Source organism: Alosa alosa, chromosome 12, assembly GCF_017589495.1.
Source record: "Alosa alosa isolate M-15738 ecotype Scorff River chromosome 12, AALO_Geno_1.1, whole genome shotgun sequence".
Lineage (NCBI taxonomy): Eukaryota > Metazoa > Chordata > Actinopteri > Clupeiformes > Clupeidae > Alosa > Alosa alosa.
In genome coordinates this window covers 17,599,779-17,621,091 of record NC_063200.1, presented here as the reverse complement: position 1 = coordinate 17,621,091, position 21,313 = coordinate 17,599,779, and the positions used below count along the sequence as shown (strand labels likewise).

The window sequence follows — 21,313 nt, the reverse complement described above, 5'->3', positions numbered from 1 at the left end:
CTCAATAACTGAATAACAAAGTATAATGTGTGTGTCTTGTTTAACTTGGGTCTGTTTACTATATCTACTTTTAGAATTTGTATGATATTCTGTGCCCTATCATGACAGTCAAAAGTGCATTGTCACTCGTCAAAAGCTTATTCAAATTTAGTAGGATGTGTCCAGTCCACATTGGGAGGGTTATCAAACGTCGAGCGCATGGCGCAACAAGGTATTCCTAGGTTTTTTTATCAGTCATGGGTGTGTTTGGGGCGTAACATCATTTAAACCAATGAGAATGACATCTGTGGCAAAGCGCAATGTCAAATAAATGCATCAGTATTTTGACATTCAACGGCGCATTTGAAGGAGGCTGCTTGCGAGACCGTATGGGATAGTCATTCCACTAAACCATGCTTTACTAAAACCTAGCATAGCCTTCACGCATTTGCACTCCTCTATTATTTGAACTCATTGGTGTGATTTGAACTCAAAGTGAAACTAACTTCACCATGGAGTCAGTCAACGACAAGACAGTTATATGGAGTTACTTTCACTATTGACTGACAATGGGTTACCATCGAAAACAGAGGCTGGAAAAAGCAACACTTACCCTAATATTGCTCAAATGATTATGCAGAGGAGTTGCTCAAATCTCGTGACAGTGTGTCTTCAGCTGTGCTCCATACGTGTCTCTCGCCTCTCCCCTAATCACTTTTAACCGTCATTACCAATTTGCAAATGATGCTGAATAACTACTCATCATGAGATGTACAGTATTTTGTAATATCTTTATTCTAATTATGTTTCCTATTGTAATCGTGCAATTTGTAATGTTTTGCTTGGACGTGGCTGGTGTGCGTTCATGGATGATAGGTGCACCCGCCAATATGACTGTTGACAATGCGCTCTTAAAATAACATATAAACAACTCACCACAGACTTCTGACCAGGTGTACAATAGCGATTTTTAGACAATGTGCTAAGCCACTCCCTAAGTTGTTAATTGCCACACCCCTGGGCGCATTGTTTAAAAATTAAACGTGCAAAATAAGGAATTAAACTTCACGCCGGGTGGAAAACGAGTTTTACGCCATGCGCAAGTGTGCAAAATACAGCCCTCTGATTTATCACCCGGAGAGAAGAAATACTCTTTTCTGATTGGCTGGCGGGGAGGCTTTTAATTTGGAATAACGGGACACCTATGAAGTAGATCTGGTAAATAAAGTTTATTCGCCGTTCCATATCAATGCTTATGAATGGTAACTATAACAACCATAGTAGAACGATGGATGAGCCTGGAGGCAGGCTTTGCAACAATGGAATCAACTGTAAACAAGCTAACTGTCCATGCTATCGCTGTTACAGGGCCAACGAAAGTTGTACAACAAGCTGAACTAGTGAGCTTCTTTTTAAACGGAACCACGTGTTTCCTTTGTGTGCTATAAAAGCATGGCTCTACAGTGCCAACCGGGTGATAAGCGGGATAACGGCCTTCGAGGTGTGTCCAGTTATACGTTATGAATAGACTTCTTTCCAACTTCTTTGCCCCTCGCCCTCGTCCATTAATTCCGTATAACAGGACACCTCGGCGGCCGTTATCCCTTACATAATTTCAGGTCATATTTTTGCAGAAATATAGAATAACATATCGTATGGACCGGTGGAAATAGGGGGAGTTAACTCCCCCTGTTTCCACCGGTCCCGTATTTCCACCGTCTTGCGTGTATGTGTCACTTAATATCCATTTCTATACAAACCAAGACAGCGGACTCCTATAGAAACGCAAAATAAAACATGGTGACAACATAGGTGTATCTAAATTAGCTATGTACCAAAAATGACATTTTACCGTGACTCTGAGGAGCTGTAAACAGTGTTGTAAGGCTGGTAAATAAAGTCACAACCGCTTGAGCTCCAGTGGAATTTTAATTTCACGACGAGAATTCTCGGTCTAACCGTTAATGTGCCAATGAAACGGTGTAAATAGGCTAACCCATCAGGCCAGCACTATAACTCCAGTTGTAAACAAAATCGGATATTTCAGGCAGTAAATGCTTCCTTAGGAACCAAACCAGATTTTGTTAAAATCTACACAACTATGGCTACTGAAAAATGTAAGGTTCATTTAGTAAATATTATTTTGAAGTGTTAAAAAACATCGCTTGTTTTAGAATTTCTGAACAAAAGTGGTGATAATTGGGGGTGTTAACATAAAGGTCTCACGAACTTCAACCACCACTCTTTGTAAAAAACATGAAGGTAATTTTGGTCTTGAAGACAGTATTTGCTTTAACATAATAAAAGATGTTGCTACTTCTGTTGTTGATACAGCTGTTGCCAAGACTGTGACCTCTAGAGGCTGTTTTCCATAGGAACAACAAAATAAAACATGGTGACAAACATAACAGTTCATTGCACTGTCCTGTGTGCGCTGATTGTCGCCTACCTGGAGGAGCGACAGGGAGTGTATTTTATGTTTACAGTGTTTAACAGGAAGTATGTATGCTTATTCTCTATTTCTTTGGGAGCAAATCACCTTTCTCGCAGGCCTGTCGATCCTCCCTCATTAGCAGCAGGTATCGGGGTGACTCTGGCAGTAGGGGAAGAGTCAGCAGCTGCAGCAGCCCAGTGACACCTCCGAAACCCAGCAACCAGGGCCAGCCATTTTTAGTGCCCAGTAGCTCACTAGAACAAACAAACAAACAAACAAACAAACAAACAACGAACAAACAAATCATTAATTCAGATCTGACCAGCAATCCTCAGTACCTCACTAGAGACCTAATCCTCAGTGCCCAAGACCAATTGCATGCATCTATGCTTGATAGGGGTGTCACAATTCTCCAAATCCTCGATTCGATTACATTTTCGATTTTAATGTCACGATCCGATTCGATTTTCGATCTTTTTTTTTTAATATTACTATTAATGTATTCCTTGTATGTTTTTTTTTTTTTTTTTTAGGCCTTTTCCTTTTCTGTTTCGGGGGACTTTTATTTTAAAACCGTTTCAACCGTGAGTTAATTAACGTGAATGAACGACAAAATACTTCCTCACCGGTGATTTCAGAGTAGCAAGAGGGGCTTCGATTTCAGTAGGTTGATGTGTATATTTTAACTGGCTGCAGACAAAAATGAGAGGAGTGTTTGACGCCGCAGTTCAGCACGTCCGTGTGTGTTTGTGCGTCTTGGCATACAAGCTAGACGTGACATTGGGGGTGTGTCTGCATCTTCAATTCTACTTTTGAGTTCGAAGTTTGAGATTGAGATGTAATTTCGATCGATTTCGATATAAAATTGAAATCGTGACATCCCTTATGCTTGACATGTACATTACGCTATCTTGTGTTGGGGGCTTTGTGGATGTTACATTTTGAAGCCTTGTGGAGATGTGATATTACAGGGGAATGTGTTGTGTTACAAACCTAAGGCCAAGGAGCTGACCAGTGAACTTCCCAATGGAGATATACAAGGATATGGTCACACCAATCATAGTCCTTACCCTCTTGGGGGAGCACTCGACCAGGTACATGCTGTGGATCAAGAGGCCCATGCCTACAAAACACACACCAATGGCGGAGGTCAAAGAGGTTTAACCAAACCAAAACATTAAGAGACACAAAACACAATGAGCCATAGTACTTATTAAAGATGATAACTAGGTATCTCATGATTTGGTCACATTCATCTAAAACATAAACTCCAAACATGTTTGAACATTTAAAATGAACAAAGTCTAAACCTTCATTCCAAAAGTAATTACCTAAATTATCTTTATCATTTGCGGTGTATGTAATGAGATACGAGAGAAAACAGTGATAGTTGCTAGTTGATAAAAAGAGTAAGATACATTTACAAGTATGAGGAAATCATCATAATCTTTATGATCATAACCATTATGCCCAGCTAAGAATAGTTTGATTGTGAGATGTTTGACCCTTTATTAGAGAACTCTTTTCATTGCATTGGGGAAATCAACCATGTTCTTTCTCATGAGTTTTGAATGCTGCAGTGCAGTGCAGGCAACACATATCTCACCTGCGTTAATCCCATAAATAAATCTCCCCGCCATGATCAACTCAAACGACTGGGCCGTTTTACTGAGTCCCATCAGCACGGCCCCACTGATGGCCAACAAGTTGTTCAGCTGCAGAGATCTTTTCCTGGAGAGATGCATGATGGGACGAAAGCACAATTTCATGCTACAGATGGAATGGGGCTATAGGGTATTCTGACTGGTGGAGGAACACCGGAGCTCCCCCTAGTGGAAGTAGCCATGACCTAATCCTGTCCACTGTGATTACGCTATTTAGAGTATAACATAGGTTAGCATGTTGAGGTAGTGAAACTTCAGGCTTTCTGCAGAAAGACAAAAAGAGAGAGAGAGAGAGAGATTGCAGGCAGGTCCAGAGACTGTTGTGCGACCAGTTTGTAACGTTCTGTGTCTTATACCATTCATGTCCACTGTTAGAATGATCATAACTTTAGTGTATGCCCAGAGCTGCTGTCTTTCCATTGGGTTTGTATAGAAATGAATATTAAGTGACATATACACGGCTTGGGTTATCGTGAGTCAAACGAACAACTACGTTCTCACTGGAAACTGTAGCCTACTTATTTCAAATTTAACCGATGACTTTTTCGGTTCTGGCACCCGACAGCACAGCAAGATGAGACCATGATAACCTTTAGCCTCCCAAATATGACTGTTGGTTTAGCTTCCCAGCTGAGGTGATGGTTTGTTTTGCCTCCAGTGAACGTAATGACGTAGGCTGAGAAGGTACCTATAGGCCTAACATAATAAGATTCTATCAGCTCAGATAAATAAACACTATATACAATATTTTAGAAAATATTTACCATCATTCTTGCACAGCGTTTCCCCGTGAAGTTTAGCTTTGGTTCGACACAGAAAACAAAAAACTTTGTTACTACACGTGTAGCCGTGCAAGCAGGCGCGCCACAAACATCTTCAGTCTCACTTTCGTTTTGTGAACAGCTTCTCTTCTACATTCATTTAGCCTACCATCGCGAGGCTATATTGTTGACTGAAGGCGTAGTTACACATGTAGTAGCCTACAGGTCAGGATGTAATCAAAGATTGTTAAGGCTGCTTTACTTTCACTTTTCAGAACAATGACATGAATGATGATGAGCCATGAGAACCGTGGACAAGTGTCCAAATGAAAGCGATAATTAGCCCAATTTATGTTCTTCTTACACGTGCACCTGAAGGAAGAGACACATACCTCCAGACCGCTGCGCTCCTCAGACGAACGACTGTTGCACCAAATTCTACCACCTGTCGAATTTTGTGCTCTAGAGGGCGCCAATCAAACTTTTTAGTCTATGAATGTTCCTCTGTACTGGAACACTGATGAGGCAATTCTGTTATGTGTATAATTCCCTCTAATAAACTTTGTACATTTTGACATGGAACATTGTCTGGGTTGGGTGTATTATCCACAGGCCTGCATGTGTATCTTCCTCTCTATACTATCTCTATAGAGTAAAAGTCTTGCCCCACCACTCCAGCCGTGGACTTAAACTGACAGGTCACATATGATGATAAAAATTATGTTTGACAGTAGCCCACTATATTTACTATTACCCCACTATAACTCTCTTGGACTGATGTTGTACATTGTCATTGACATCAAAAACACTTTATTTACATTATTGACAAACTTCTTGTCATTGTCCTTAATTTACTTTTTGGCACCTCAAACTGATATACAAACTTAAGGAGGCAGTTAGTGACCTCCACAGCATTTTTTTTCTGCAGTTACAGTGACATAATTTGACAGTAGCCTATCAAAATATGTGATCTGTCCTGCCAAATCTGTTCACATGGTGAGGGTAGACTCTACTCTAGAATAATACAAAGTCAATGTTCCATGTTTCAAAAATGTACAAAGTTTATTAGAAGAATTATACACATAACAGAATTTCCTCATCAGTGTGTCAGTACAGCTCAGTACACATAGACTCTAATAAAACAGCGCCCTCTAGAGTCACAAAATTTTCACAGAATTTGGTGCAACACCGGGATCACACAAAGCTACAAGCCAGATTTTCATGAAAGCTGTCGGAATGTAGCGAGGGGAAAGTTCTGAATCGACGGGCTGCTGCTGCCCGCCCGGGCAACTTTAACTTCCACAATATTGCATGGCATGGTAGGCTATTTGGCAGCTGCATGGATATCTGCGCTCTCATAATAATCTATTTTCGAGATGTCTTCAACATTACATTTTTCGTGTCCTCTTGCTGCAGATCAGACATCCCGCCGACTATTCAGTCCCAGTGGTAGTGAAGGAAAACATTCGTCCAAACATTTAATTGATAATTAAATGTATCTGTTTTACTCCACGGCTTTTTAGGGAGTTTGACCCGCTTGCTTGTCCACTCAAGCCACGGCAGAGGACGCAAGGATGTGACATGCGTTCAAATAATGTTTTTTTACACATTTTACACGGCTACAGCTTAATACTGTTGTACAAATATTTGTATTTTATAATATTAATTTTTTTTATTAATTCAGGCTAATATTTGTAAACAAAACCCGGGCCGCGGGTTGCCGACCCCTGCACTAGACCTTCCTTAAACCCTTTTATTAATTTTCACCACTAGGTGTCAGTATTTAGTTAGAAACCTACCCGGGCTGTAGTTTGTAGATAAGTATAAAATTACTGCCTGGCTGTCGTAAACTTCCTCAGTGACCAGATGTCCAAATTCATAATTTTGTCTACTTCTCTACTCGTCTATTTTTTTTATCTGTGCAAATTTAATGTAAATACAGTAATCAGCAATCTTGTGAGAAACTAGATGTACCGTATACCGGTACAAAATATGACCGCCGGTCAGTCCTGCACATTCTCTGCACAAATATAAATATAAAAGAATATAAACACACATAAACACACAAACACACACATTTCCCCAACACACACACAAACACACACGCAGAGAAGCACACATGCAAAAAAAAACCACACACACACACACAAACACAAACACTTATTTTCATACACAAAAGTTGCAAGAGTAGGGGATGGAGTAGGAGATTGAGACAAATTGACAAGTGTGATTTATTTTTGCAGAGAGAATGTGCAGGACTGAGCGGCGGTCATATTTTACAGCACTATGCGGTAGGCTACATCTGTTTTCTATATTTCGTTTAGGCCTAGGTACTTAATCTATTAACTATTGCACACTGTTTTATTATTATATAATGTACTCTTTATTAAGTAAGTATTTACTTAACCACTAACCACTCGGTGAGTTGCACAATTTTTGCCGTGCCTGGCTCTTGTTCAGTTTCAGATTTTGCTTGCTTCTCCTTAAACTTAATATGAAGCATTGTGGGGTGCTTCATACAACACACTTGGCATGTCAAACGTTTTCGACAATCCTTGCTGATGTGTCCTGTACATAAACAGGCAAAGCAAACGCCATTTTCTTTCAAGAATGTGATCTTTTCTGTGTAAGCCTTCTCTTCCAGGTGAGGGCATGACTCTAGAGTGTGTTCACCTTTACAAAACAGACAATCTTTGATGGGTAAGGCAGTGTACCGTTTCTGTTCCCGTGTTCCAATATTCCTATTTTCCACAGTGGTCACAGTTGTAGCGAAAATACTTCCTTTGGGTTTAGAGATGGTTCCATTCATGCTTTTACTTAATGCTGGTGCGGGGTCTTGGATATTCCCAAACACTGGGTGTGTTATAATTCTTATTTGCCTTTCAACAAAATTAACAATGTCACTGAATGTAGCCCTTTGGTTACGGCTCGTCATTTGGTAACGTTGTCATTTGGTGACTTAAGTAACATGGCCATAACATGGCCCTATGGTAATTTGGTAACGTTGCCATTTGGTGGTGTAAATAACGTGGCCGCAACGTGGCGCTTTGGTCATTTGGTAACGTTACCATGGTGACTTGAGCAACGTGGCCATAACGTGGCCCTATGGTCGTTTGGCAACGTTGCCATTTAGTGGTCTAAATAACGTGGCCGCAACGTGGCGCTATGGTCATTTGGTAACGTTGCCATTTGGTGACTTGAGGAACGTGGCCCTATGGTCATTTAGCAATGTTGCCGTTTCCCAACACCAATTGTTAGCTGAGGTTACAGTATATCAAATGCAATAATAATCTTCCAGCTAGAAAAATGGACTGGTTTGTACTGTTTATTTACTACCTGATGACTCATCCCCACAAAAATAATGCTAAACTGAGATTAATGTTGACCATCCAGAACTACAATTTTCTAATTTCCACAAACTCTGACCCAGTTGAAAAATAGCAATCAAATATATTCAGATACTGAATTGATTAATCATTTATTTTAAATGCATGTAGGGAACACATTAATAAATCACACTGACAATTCTTTCTATTAACATTTGAAGTAAAATTCATGTGTTTCATGAATTCAAGTGATGTGTACAAACAAACCATTTGCAGGGTAGGCATTGGTCAACCAGGAGAGAGCATAAAGACCTTGGAGAGGCTGAGGTGGAGAGCTAAACCACTGAATGTTAATCAGAATCCAATCCAAACTATGCTTTATAGTCCAAATTTAAGTTATAAGAAAATAACAGCAGTGCACATGACCCACAGGATAAGACTGATAACTGATAATCAACCTGAGTTTAATTTTAGTATTCAGTTACCAAGGCTGAAAAGAGGTTAAGTAATTTGAAATTGTGTGAGTAGGAGTGTTGGGTAATGATATAATCACAGGTGTTTTGTTTGGCTGTAACCTCGAGGTTCCGAGGCCGAGTGGCGAAGGTAACAACCCTGCGATCACAAATGCTGTGTTGATTCAATACATTAATTCTGCCGTTGACTAATTAATCTTAAAACACCAGATTATTCTATTGACCTGGGATATTCCCACTTTTGGGAATAGCTGTCTCCTGTCCAATAAGAAATCAAATAATTCCATAGAACCCAAAAGTTGTATGAAATCATAGCATGAGAAAATAATTATACATTACAACACCAGCTTAATTATAATTCAATTATTATTGTATTCACCAAATTATTCGATCAGCAAGTAGGCTAAGTGGTGCCAATCCAACATCAGTTCATATGTCAATTACTGTAAGTGTTGCAAGTTTTCTATCAAGCTTAAGTTGTCCTTAAGCCGTAGAGATGCTGGTTCTGCCGGCGCAACTGAGTCAGGGTTATCAATGTTGCCTCCGGTTGTCTCCAAAATGGTGGATCGATCCCTCTTCAGTTCGGTCCGTGGAAAATAAAAAAAGGTAAGAATGTTTAATACTTTCTGTTCACACACTCACAGTTTAATAAAATATCAAGCGAAATGAAAAAGTGTGCAAAGACAGCTATACAAGAACAACTGTATCTAGCTAGCTGAGTTTGACTGATCCAAAGTCCTTTTAGGCAAGTCCCTCCACTTTCGGCAGTCATATTGCAATGCGCTTTTGGGTACTCATCGGGCATCCCTATTAAGCGAAATGCGGCGTGCACAAGGCTACCGACACCAGTGTGCTCCAGTGGCGAGTTCACAACACATGATTAGCACGATGTCTGCACAACACAGCACATAATTGGCTCAATGTAGTCACATCACACCACATGATTGGCTCAATGTATACACATGTCGACATTTTGGCGAGGAAGGGGTGGGATTGGCGTTACAAACTAACCCCATGCATTTCTATGGAGGGTTTTTTGAGTGCTGTCTCCTCATTAGAAAGTCTCTGAGACTGATCTTGTTTTTATGCCTGTAACTCTACATAGTAGGGGGGATTATCAACAAAAAAGGGCCTAATCGTTACACGGTGGATAAAGCACCCAAATTGGTACAGACACTCTTTATGATGTATCTCATCATTTTTAAAGGAGAATTCCCGTGTGATATTGACCTAAAGTGTGTTTGAAACATGATGCAGTGTAAGCGTATGTCTCATAGCCCATCTCGGCTTGTCCCCTGCACTCCAAAATCTGGCGCTAGTTAGCCGATGCTACCAACAGCTTTTTCAATGGTGGTGCTTTTGCATCGGGCTAGCCATGCAAATAAATCACTGTTTTACACCATTTACGAGGCTTAATGTATCTCCACACTTAATTGGTAGACTTCCGAAGGCCCTGACATTTAAAACGAGACATTGAGAACTTTGAAAAAGCACTTGTAGTTTACTTACAAGGCGATTTATACAGACAGTATCTTCACGAAGTTTAGCGTTTGCAGCCATCTTGAATTTAGTCACGATAAGTACATTCCAAAAATAATTCAGTGGAAATGCATGGATTCCAGTTTCTTCCAGTAGCAACAACTGGAATCCATGCATTTCCACGGAATTATTTTTGGAATCTGATCACTTATCATACCTGTTCATTCTTACTGCCGCTTGACTTATGTTGACTAAATTCAAGATGGCTGCAAACGTAAACTTAGAAGAAGATACTGTCTGTATAAATCGTCTTGTAAGTAAACTACCAGTGTTTTTTCAAAGTTCTCAATGTCTCGTTTTAAAATGTCAGGGCCCTCGGAAGTCTACCAATAGTGTGGAGATACATTGAGCCCTCGAAATGGTGTAAAACAGTGATTTATTTGCATGGCTAACCCGATGCCAAAGCACCACTATTGAAAAAAGCTGTTGGTAGCATCGGGCTAACTAGCCGCCAGATTTTTGAGTGCAGGGACAAGCCGAGATGGGCTATGAGACATACGTTCACACTCGGTATCATGTTTCAACACACTTTATGTATATTAATAATTTTCAAAAGACAGTTTATTGCTAAAATGTCCACATGAGCAGAGATCAAGCCCTAAATAGGGACACAACTCATTGACCAAATGTTATGCCAGTGTTAGCGTTAGCATTAGCCAATGTAGAACCACTAGCTGGGTTCCAATTATCAAGCTAAATCTAGGCAAACAAAGGCATCAAAGGCTAATTGTGTCCCCATGATCACCTGGAGTGCGTATTTGTGAATCTGTGGGGCTTCCTGAGGGGGTATTGTACCGTTATTTCGGGAATAATATGAGAAGCTACGGAATTTTGATTTGTAGTACAGTAACGGTAGCCAGCTGGTATTTAGCTGTGCAGTATGTACATTGAGTAAACCTCCCTCATGATACCTTGACATGCATTAGCTCAATTACTAGCACGCTCGCCTCCCGATCCGAGGTGCTAGAGAGCAAATATACATTCAGCCAGCTCAAAAGAGCGCAAAAGATATTCTCTGTCTTCCAGAGAAGTATACACTACAATTCCAGCTGTTACTTATCAACCAAAGGCCATCTTAGTGCCAAAAGTTAACCAAACCAATACCTGTGGTGAACTTGGGCAATAACAGAGAAGGAAAAGTGGGGTGAGCATGCAATCAAACTGATGCTTCACTTCAGCCAGAGCTGTCCCACCCACCTGCTATAAACTCACTCCTTCCTCTCTTTCATGAAAAAAGCTGCCAGCTTTGCCATGGTCAGACATCCCAGATAGCAAAATCAGATTGGCAGATAGCGGACCGCTGGTGGTATGCCACCCGTGGCGTGCCACTTGTGGTCGCTGTTGGACCACCATCTCTTTTAAATTTAACTTCACAAATATTAAGAAAAGTTAATAAAAAATGATATGTAAGGGGTATAACTGAACAAATGAAAAAAGATTTTAGACCATTAGTTGGAAAAAATATTAGGCAATTTGTCTGCAACCCACCAGCGGACCGCCAAAGAACCGAATGCCAGCGGACCGCCAGCTTCAGTATGCCCCAGTGGACCGACAGTGAGTCCGCCAGCCTCTTGCTATCTGGGATAGTACAAATGTTGTAAAACAATTGACAGATCACCTAAATTCTGGCCAGGTCCCAGTTATGGCATTTGACCAACCACTATATACATTTACAAAATGGTTCAGTGGAGTGATCCAGACTGTTATGGAGAGAGGTTTGTGATGCTTGGTGGGTTACACATAGAGATGGCTCTATGGAACACAATCGGATAAGTTTTAGATGGAAGTAGTTGAACAACTGCACTATGTGATAATGGGGTGGCTACCTCTGGAACGGCAGACTCCTTCTAAAGGGTGGGCCCAATAGAAACCATTTCTAGAAGTAAAGAATGCCTTCATTGCTATATCAGCAAATCATTTTCAACTGCTTAGCCAGGAATCAAACATGTTTGCATTGCTGGAGAAGTACACTTGTGTTCTTTACGATAAGAAAACGGATCTTGAAAAAGTCAATGATCTCAGGAAGGACTTGTTTTCTCAGATATGTCTCTCAATGGAAAATATCCCTCCCACACAGGCTGCACTGATACAGCATTCAAATAGAGCAGTGTACTAAGCTAGCATTTGGTCCAAAGGTCTGCAGGCTACCCAGTCAGTGCCTGCTCCCTGAAAAATATGGATGGACCAAATTAGATGATTTTTGGACACCTTTATGGACACTTTTACCAGAGGCAGCCAAAGTATGTAGAGAACCTCTTAAATGTGGCAGCAAAGGTGAGCCTCTCTGCTTCTCGAAAAGTGCCGATGCCAGGATGCTGGGTTGCCTTGCACAGTATTATGCCAATGTGCCAGAGCATGTGAATAGATGCAAATATGCAGTATGTAGACTAGGACTAATGTAATCTAGTGTGGTGTTTTTACTGTGTCTTAAGAAGTTGCAGGGGACATGTGTGCTTAATTGTATGTTTTATGAGGTCTGCCTGAGGTGCTTTGGAGTGTCTGTGTTTATAGTATCCTTGAGACAATTGGTGGATATATAGATAGCCATAGTGTAACCGTATTGTCTGCTTAAAACAGAGACATATCTATAAGACACTTATACCTAATTTCATGCTTTTAGGAGGTTGTTTAGGTGGCCTTTGAAATAGCTGCCAATTGTGTGGATAGGCAGTGCAGCCTTTTTTCAATTTCTTTAAAGGAACAGTATGTAAGTAATGTATTTCAATTAATCATAAAATGGCCCTGATATGTCACTAGACATTAAGAAATCATGTTCATTTCAAATACTTATATCACTGACAACAGTAGTCTGGCCAGGATATTGTCATTTAAAAAGTGAAGTTGCAGCCCTCAACTGATGTTGATGTTGTCATGTTGTGTTTTGGCCTGATGCGCCACCCTCCACCTATCTACAAATCACAAATTCAGTAGTATTTCGGCATCCGGGTTGCCAGCTCTGCCAGTCAGGGGGGAGGGGATACACCGCTCTACAGTAATTTGAAAGTGATTGCAGTACCAGTTTTGGCCACAATCTTACATACGGTTCCTTTAAAAATTCACTTCCCGTTTGAGATTTCTTGGAGTAATCTTCCAGGATAACGTAGGATCACCCAAGGGACATATATCAAATTTCAAAACTTTTAGGAGGTTGTTTAGGTGGCCTCTGAATCAGCTGTCTCAAACAGGAAGTGGCCATTTTGAATTTCTTCAAAATCTCACTTCCTGTTTGATATATGTTTGGTCACCCCTTCTATGATGTCTTAGGGTCACGCAAGGAATATATAAGCTTTTAAAAGGTTGTCTAGGTAGTGTTTGAATCAGCTGACAATTTTGTATGGAGGAGCTGCATTTTTTCAATTTCTTTAAAACTCACTTCCTGTTTGAGATTTTTTTGGGCACCCCTTCTATGATGTCTTAGGATCACCCAAGGAACATGTATACCAAAATGGGAAGCTTTTAAGAGGTTGTTTAGGTGGTCTTTGGATTAGCTGCCAATTTTGTGGCCGGGGGCGCAGCATTTTTCAATTTCTTTAAAAACTCACTTCTTGTTTGAGATATTTTTTGGGCACCCCTTCTAGGATGTCTTAGGATCACCCAAGGAACAAACATACCAAATTTCAAGCTTTTAAGAGGTTGTTTAGGTGGTGTTTGAATCAGCTACCAATTTTGTGTGGGGGGGTGCGGCATTTTTCAATTTCTTTAAAACTCACTTCATGTTTGAGATATTTCTGGGCACCCTTCTAGGATGTCTTAGGATCATCCAAGGAACATGTATACCAAATTTCAAGCTTTTAAGAGGTTGTGAAGGTGGCTTTTGAATCAGATGTCATTTGTATGGGCGGCCATTTTGAATTTCTTCAAAATCTCACTTCCTGTTTGAGATATTTTTTGGGCACCTTCTAGGATGTCTTAGGATCACCCAGGGAACATATCTACCAAATTTCATGCTTCTATCCACCGCGTAACGATTTTTCACATAATCTCCCTTACTAACACCAGATGTGAGGAGTACCACCATGCTGCCCTCTGCAGCCTGTGCATTGGCAATGAGGAGACCAAACATTGTAAATTTGAGCTTGCCTTTTAGATGTAACATTAGGTTAAGAGTCAATTGTCTATGCTTACCTAAATCTTATTTTGCTTTTGACATTTTTTATGTGCATGCACAAAAGTCGATGGAGAGGGTGAAGATGTAACCCACCTAAGCATTGGTTACTAAACCCAAAATTAGTTGCCAATGTTAAATAAATAGGTGCATAAATTGAATAAATAACAAAATAATTAAAAAAATCCAGAAGAAAAACATACAATTTTCTAGTCAACGGGAAATGCTTATATTTTGACAAGCATGTTGCTTGGATACCAGAATTCGTTTATTTTACGTTCAATGGACTCGATAACGTTACACTTGAATGAATAGACTTTGAATCAAAACCTTTTACTCCTTGACACCTTTCTATCGTGAATCATTTTTAATACCTCTTAAGTCGTTTTACTATTTCTACTTTGTCCTTAATCTTTCCTCATTGTTTTCACGTCTTTATCCACTTCTTTTGAACGCCAGTGAGTAATGTATCTTGTTTGATTGTTAAGGGTAGGGAATGATTAGCATCGCGTAGCAGCAATTGCATTAGAATGGGGCTAGCATGTAGCATGCTAGGATAACTTTGAGCTAATTGAATGATATAAAAAACCAATCGGAGATTTACATTTACTGTACTGCTTTGTTACTGTACTTTACTGTACTGTAATGTTAATGTTTTAATATTAATATGATATGTGAATGTTATTGAATATGACAATTGTAATTAGTAGATGGTGTGCTATGATTTTATATGAGATATATGCAGTAACGGACTCCCCAGAGAAGACGTTAGTTTGACATGTTCTAAGACACGAGCTAGTAGCCTGTGTGTGAGATGAAAGTGGAACCCTTTCTGTCATGGTTGGTGACAGAAAACGTTGGCTATTGTTGTGTTGTCCAATAAAGAAACTGATCTCTTCGTTTATTTCGTTTATTGTCAACTGCTTCGTCATACATGTGTCCTACTCATGTTCTATCATCTCTCTAGTCTCCCGGCCTCCGTAGTAGGCGTGTACTTCACTATACTACATTTTCCTCCCTTTGTAGATTTTTCTATCACTACAAAATACATTTAACTCTAACATTGTAGTATAACCTTTTAACCTGTCGTCTTAAAATAAAATTCTTAATGTTTCAAATCAAATCTTCCATTTCTTTTACTTTAACTGAAGTATTCTATATCATAAACATAAAACAGAAATGCATTTCTTCTGTGTTGTGTTCTTTGACAATTTTCACAATCACATTCTGAAGCGGGCTGGTTTCTTGACAACCCTTCCTGATCCGGTGGTTGGTTGATCTGGTGGTTGAGGTTCTGGTGGTACAATCACAGTGTCTTGAAGAGTCTCTACAGCAGGCTGGTGCTGTGTTTGTGATGTATCCTCAAGCCTATGGTACGCTCCCGCGTCTGCGTCCAGCGCCAAGCGACGCGCACTGGCGAAGCCGCGTGTGGCGAGAATTAAGCCATTTTACAGCATGCGTCGCGTCTTTGAGTCAACCGAATTTATGACCGGCATACGTCAAAGTGACGCGTGAGACTGGGCGCATGTGTGAAATGGAACTGCTGTAAACACTCCCCTCCAGTAGGTGGACCACATAGAAGAACAACACTTAAACCTAGAAACAAACCTAGACAGAAGAAGTCTGCAGAGCAGAGCGCCTGTCCTCAGCTTGCCTGGCTTTGAGTTACGTGAGACACCACAACATGGAGTCAACTTCGACCGATTAAAGCCACAATCCACAGATACATTCTTTAACATTATATTTAACGGTCACTTTACCATCTATGGTGTAGAACCCAAAGTATTTCAAGACACCACATTTTAGATGAGTTGGGGATGTAATTATTTGTCTGCTGGCCGTTCTGTGCGTCACCTTTGATTGTCGAAACAGGGTGGCTGCATGGGCTCATTGTGGCTACTGGCTATTATATTGGCTTGATTTGGTCATGAGCCCTGGATCATATAGCACTGAATGAGATGGCAAACAATAAAATAAAAATAATCATAGACTGTAGAAATGCACTACACATCACTAAAAACGGAATAGTTTATTTATAGTTCGACTACGGATATTTCACTTCATGTTCGAATAAAAAGTGACAGCCCTACTCCCTGCATAGAGAGCTGACATGACTTCGGATTAAATGCATCTTTTAAAAATGAGCGTAGCCTAGCACCTATTACTGAACAATGCTGAAATCAAATCGCGAAACCCAGAGCCATATAAAGGTATCTATCTACAACGCTCAGGCGAAACCCAGTAACACTTGCTGATCGAGATGCATTCCTCGCCTGTTCCCTATATAATCGTTATCAATAGTGATTATAATAATAAATGGGAATGTAGCCTACCTCTCCCAGGTGCAATCATTATCACCTAGCCTAGCTACTCCTGAACAATGCTGAACTCAAATCTCTCGACTTCGCCTGTCAACACCAGATAAATGCATTATCATAATAATAATTGAAAGAATAACCGCTACCTCTCAGCTCTAAATACACCCATTATCACAGTGGGACATTATACATTATGAACACAAATAGTTACTTCAAAACTTTTATTGACACGTCATATTTACAGGTTTTTGATTCATACTTTTTGGTATGAGGCAGGTGTGACGACTCAATACAAATTTAATTGAGGACATCTGTATGCACAATTCTTTCTTACCATGCTGTGTTTAGAAAAATTTCTTTACTTTGTATCGCACCAATATTGCTGCCCTCGCGAGCACCGAAGTCACTTAGCTATAGGCTAGCTAAGTAGCCTAATAAGCAAGTAGGCTAAGCTCAGCTATACCAACAGGTGTGCTGTGTGTGTTCTGGTGGATGATAAATGGAGTGATGCGATGGGCCAGCTTATCAAACTTCCCAGCAGACAGGCGAACATACCGTGGGTGCTTTTTCCTTCATCGGCTCTTCCTTCGCTCAGTGCTCTCGCGACATCCCACGCTCTTCTTTCTTCTTCAGGCGCTTCAGGCTTCTTTCAGGCTCGACGCATCACCCCCAGTTGGCGGGGGCAGAGTATCACAGTTAATCCATAGTGCGCAGGCTTAACCTTATCGATTTAACGCCAAGATTCAGGACAGCAGAAGTTGGAGTATGCTTCACGTCCACGGCAAAAATGACGCACGTCTTGGACACGCGCAAATGTGACGCACGACCATACCAGAGCCTTCAGGCTCTCTCATGCCCATGTCTGGTATCACTGGTTCAGGGATGTTAAACTCCAGTGGCAAGGGTGCATGTCGGAGGTGCTAGACATTCCTTATCACGAGAGTCCCATTTTCTGTATTCTGTAAGTTCAAAAGAAGTGTCAGAAGTATTCCTTAGTATGACATAGCGAGCATCTTTGTATTTTGCATCTAGTTTGCTGTTCTCCAAGTTTGCAATGTATACAATGTCTCCTATTTTGAAATTATGTTGTTTTGCTCCATGTTTCTTATCTGCATACTCTTTCATTTTGCTTTTGTATTCATGATGTTTTCTGATAGCGCATTCCTCGTTTTCTTCCTTCTCCAAGGTTGGTAGTTTTGTACGCATATCCCTTCCAAAGATAAGGTAGGCTGGAGTTTCGCCAGATGCTCTGTGGGTAGTTGTGCGATATGCCATGAGAATCTTCGGCAGTTCCTCTTTCCAGTTCTTGCCCTCACATTTGGCTGCCCTGAAGGCCTTTTTCAGGTATCGATGGAAACGTTCTATTTTGCCATTACTTTTCGGGTAATAGGGAGATGCCCTAATGTGTCTGATTCCACAAGCTTTCAGAAAAATTTCAAAAAGATTTGCCACAAATTGTCTGCCATTGTCAGTCACTACCTCTAGGGGGTATCCAAAGCGTGCAAAGATTTTCATCAATTCACCGATTACAGTTTGTGATGAGATATCTGACAAAACTATCGCTTCAGGATAAGACGTATAGTAATCAATGACTGTCAGTATGTACTGGTTGCCTATCGGACCTACAAGATCTATACCTAACTTTGTCCAAGGCTTTGGAGGTAACTCCAGTGGTTGGAGTGGCTGATCTTCATGTAGTGGTTGATTCAGAACGCAAGCATTGCAATTCCTGATCATTCTCTCTATATCAATGTCCATGTTTGGCCAATAGAATTTGTGTCTCAAAAATTGTTTTGTTCTCACTACACCTTGATGTGTTTCATGTGCTAAGTTCATTGCTTGTTTTGTTTTACCTTTCGGCAGCACAATCCTGTGCCCTCTCAGGATCAATCTGTTATGTGTTGATAACTCGTCCAAACATCTCCTATAAGGTTGCATTTCCTCATTCACCTGTGTCGGCCACTGTCCTGTTTCTATGAGTGACATGAGTTGTAGTATGTCATCCTCTTGTGTGTCTTTTCTGATGTCATCGAGTGTCATGGCTGGTACTTCACTTGTGATGACGGAAAGTACTCTGTCCATGTGTCAACATATTCATTGTCTTCTGTTACAGACAAAGGCAGTCTTGAGAGAGAATCTGCTACGTTACACTTTCCTGCTATATGTTCAATTGTGTATTTAAAAGGGTGCAGTCTCATCCCAAGTCTCTGAATTCGTGGTGGTAACATTGTTGCTTTTTCTGGATTAAACATGTAAATCAAAGGTTTGTGATCTGTCTGTAAAGTAAACTTGCCCATAAGTATGTCCGAAAGTGTTCTACAGCACAGACGCATCCCAGAGCCTCCCGCTCTATTTGAGAATAGCGCCTCTCTGTGGCGGTCAGTGAGCGGCTTGCATAAGCAACCGGTTTGTTTTGACCATTGACTGTTTCTGAAGCAGTACAGCTCCTAATCCTATTGGACTAGCATCTGAGATCACAATAGTTGGTGCATCTAGCTTGAAGTATGCTAAGCATGGTTGCCTTACCATTGCTCTTTTCATGTCAGAAAATGACTTTTCAGTCTCTTTTGTCCATTGCCATTCTTGACCTTTTCTTGTCAGTCTCCTAAGTGACTCTGATAGGTTCGCATAGTTCGGAATGAACTTCATCAAAAATCCGCATGTGCCTAAGAATGAACGGAGTTGTGCAACATTCTCAGGTCTGGGTGCTTTGCTTATGGCCTCGACTTTCTTTGGATCAGGTTTTATTCCTTCTCCTGAAATGACATGTCCTAGTATTTCAATCTGTTTCAACCCCAGCACACATTTGTCCTTGTTAAGTGTTAGTCCTCTCTCTTGGAATCTTTGAAAGACTTTTCTCAGTCTCTCCTCCAGCTGATTATCATCATCTGCATATAGAACCATATCATCCATATAGCATACAATTCCAGGCATTCCACTTATCAAAGAGTCCATAGCCTTCTGATAGGCTTCAGGTGCAGATGACAAATCCGAATGGTACCTTTTTGTATCTGTAACAGCCTCTGTGTGTAATGAATGTTGTCAGCTTTCTTGATTCTGGGTCTAACTCAATTTGCCAAAAACCTTTCCTAGCATCAAGTTTTACATATACTTTAGATCCTTGAACTGCTTGCAAAATACTGTCAACAGTTGGTACTGGATGCCTTTCTCGAATGACGGCCTTGTTCGCCTCTCTGAGATCTACCCATAGCCTCATCTCTGCTGTGTCTTTCTTTGGTGTGAGCAGTAAATTTGACACCCATTCAGATCCTTCATTAACTTCTTCTATGATATCCTGCTCGAGCATTTTGTCTAATTCCTGATTCACAGCTTCCTTCATGTGATATGGAATTTGTCTCAGTTTCTGTGCCACGGGTGGTACTGATGTATCCACGGTTACTTTGTGTGTGTAGCCATTCACTTTTCCTAGTCCTTTAAAAACTCCTTCATATTCTTTGAACAGATTCTGAACTCTTTCTGCTGAGTGTTCTATTGCATTGACTGTTTCTTTTCTGTTCAATATTCTCAGTGAGAAGCTGGACATCCTTCCTAACAATGCTTCTACATTGCCTCTGATCACATAGACATCATCCTGTATTTTACTGTTCTTCCAGCAAAGACCTGCTTCAAAAAAAACAATGCATGTTAAAGGTGTTTTTCTGACCATATGCATAAAACTTCTTCATTGTTGGTTTCAGCTTTGTGTTTCTTTTGAAAAAGAAAAGTCATTGTAAAGACCATCTCCAATGAAGTTTCTGCTACTTCCTGTGTCAATTATCATTTTCACTTTTTGATCATTAATTTGGATTGTCTCTTTGCCTTCAGGATTTATTGAATAAACAAATTCATCTGAGTCATCTGATGTCTGCTCATTCACTACTCTAACAGATTTTTCTGATTTCCTTTGTTTTGTGTTAGTTTTGCTTTTACTGCTTTCTTTTTATCCTGTTGAGCTGTTCTTCTTTCTACAAACTCTGGCATAATGGCCAATCCTCTTGCAGTACAGGCATTTAGCTGTTCTAGCTCCACATTCATCTGCTTTATGGGAAGACAGTCCGCATCTATGACATGTAGGACCGCTTTCATCATTATCTGCGTCTGTTCCGTGTCCTTTCCTTTCCTTTTCGTAGGCATAGCGCGGTGAGCGGCTGCTCCTATTGAAGTTCATGTGGCTATCACTCTGTTTGCATTCAGACAGTGCCTTAGCTTCAGCCTGTGCAGCTTCAAAAACTCTTGCTACTGTTAGCGTTCTTTCCAGAGTGAGCCCTTCTTCCTGTAGTAATTTATCACGCAGTCTTTTATTGACGCATTTCTCAACAATTTGGTCACATATCATATCCGACTCAAGTGCTCCGAAGTCGCACGATCTAGCCAGTTCTCTCAGTGCATTCACATACGCATCTATTGTCTCTTCCTGATTTTGTGTTCTTTGTCTGAATTTATGCCTTTCCAGAACCACATTTCTTCGAGGGGTAAAGTAGGTATTTAGAGCGTGCACTGCTTGTGCATACGTTCCTTTCAAACCTGGCAGATTTGCAAAAATTCGTTGCACTGGCGTGCCTATGCAGTGTAACAAAGTAGCTCTCCTCACCTCATCTGCGTTATGTGTGGATCCACTGGCTATCTCAAAAATGTTGTAGGATTCCATCCAAAGAGTATATTCTGTGTACAAATCTACAGCTCCCATGTTCAGAGGGTTAGGTGGTGATATTTG

The 21,313-nt window shown here is 40.6% G+C and overlaps 1 long non-coding RNA gene across 1 annotated transcript; it reads right to left on the bottom strand.

Moving 5' to 3' along the window:
- Positions 1-2,583: 2,583 nt before the first annotated feature.
- LOC125305009 lies at positions 2,584-4,055 on the bottom strand. The gene is made up of 3 exons (XR_007195315.1): positions 4,020-4,055; positions 3,484-3,536; positions 2,584-2,667 (listed from the first exon to the last, which is right to left on the bottom strand). It is a non-coding gene; the product is annotated as an uncharacterized LOC125305009 (long non-coding RNA).
- Positions 4,056-21,313: the final 17,258 nt, after the last annotated feature.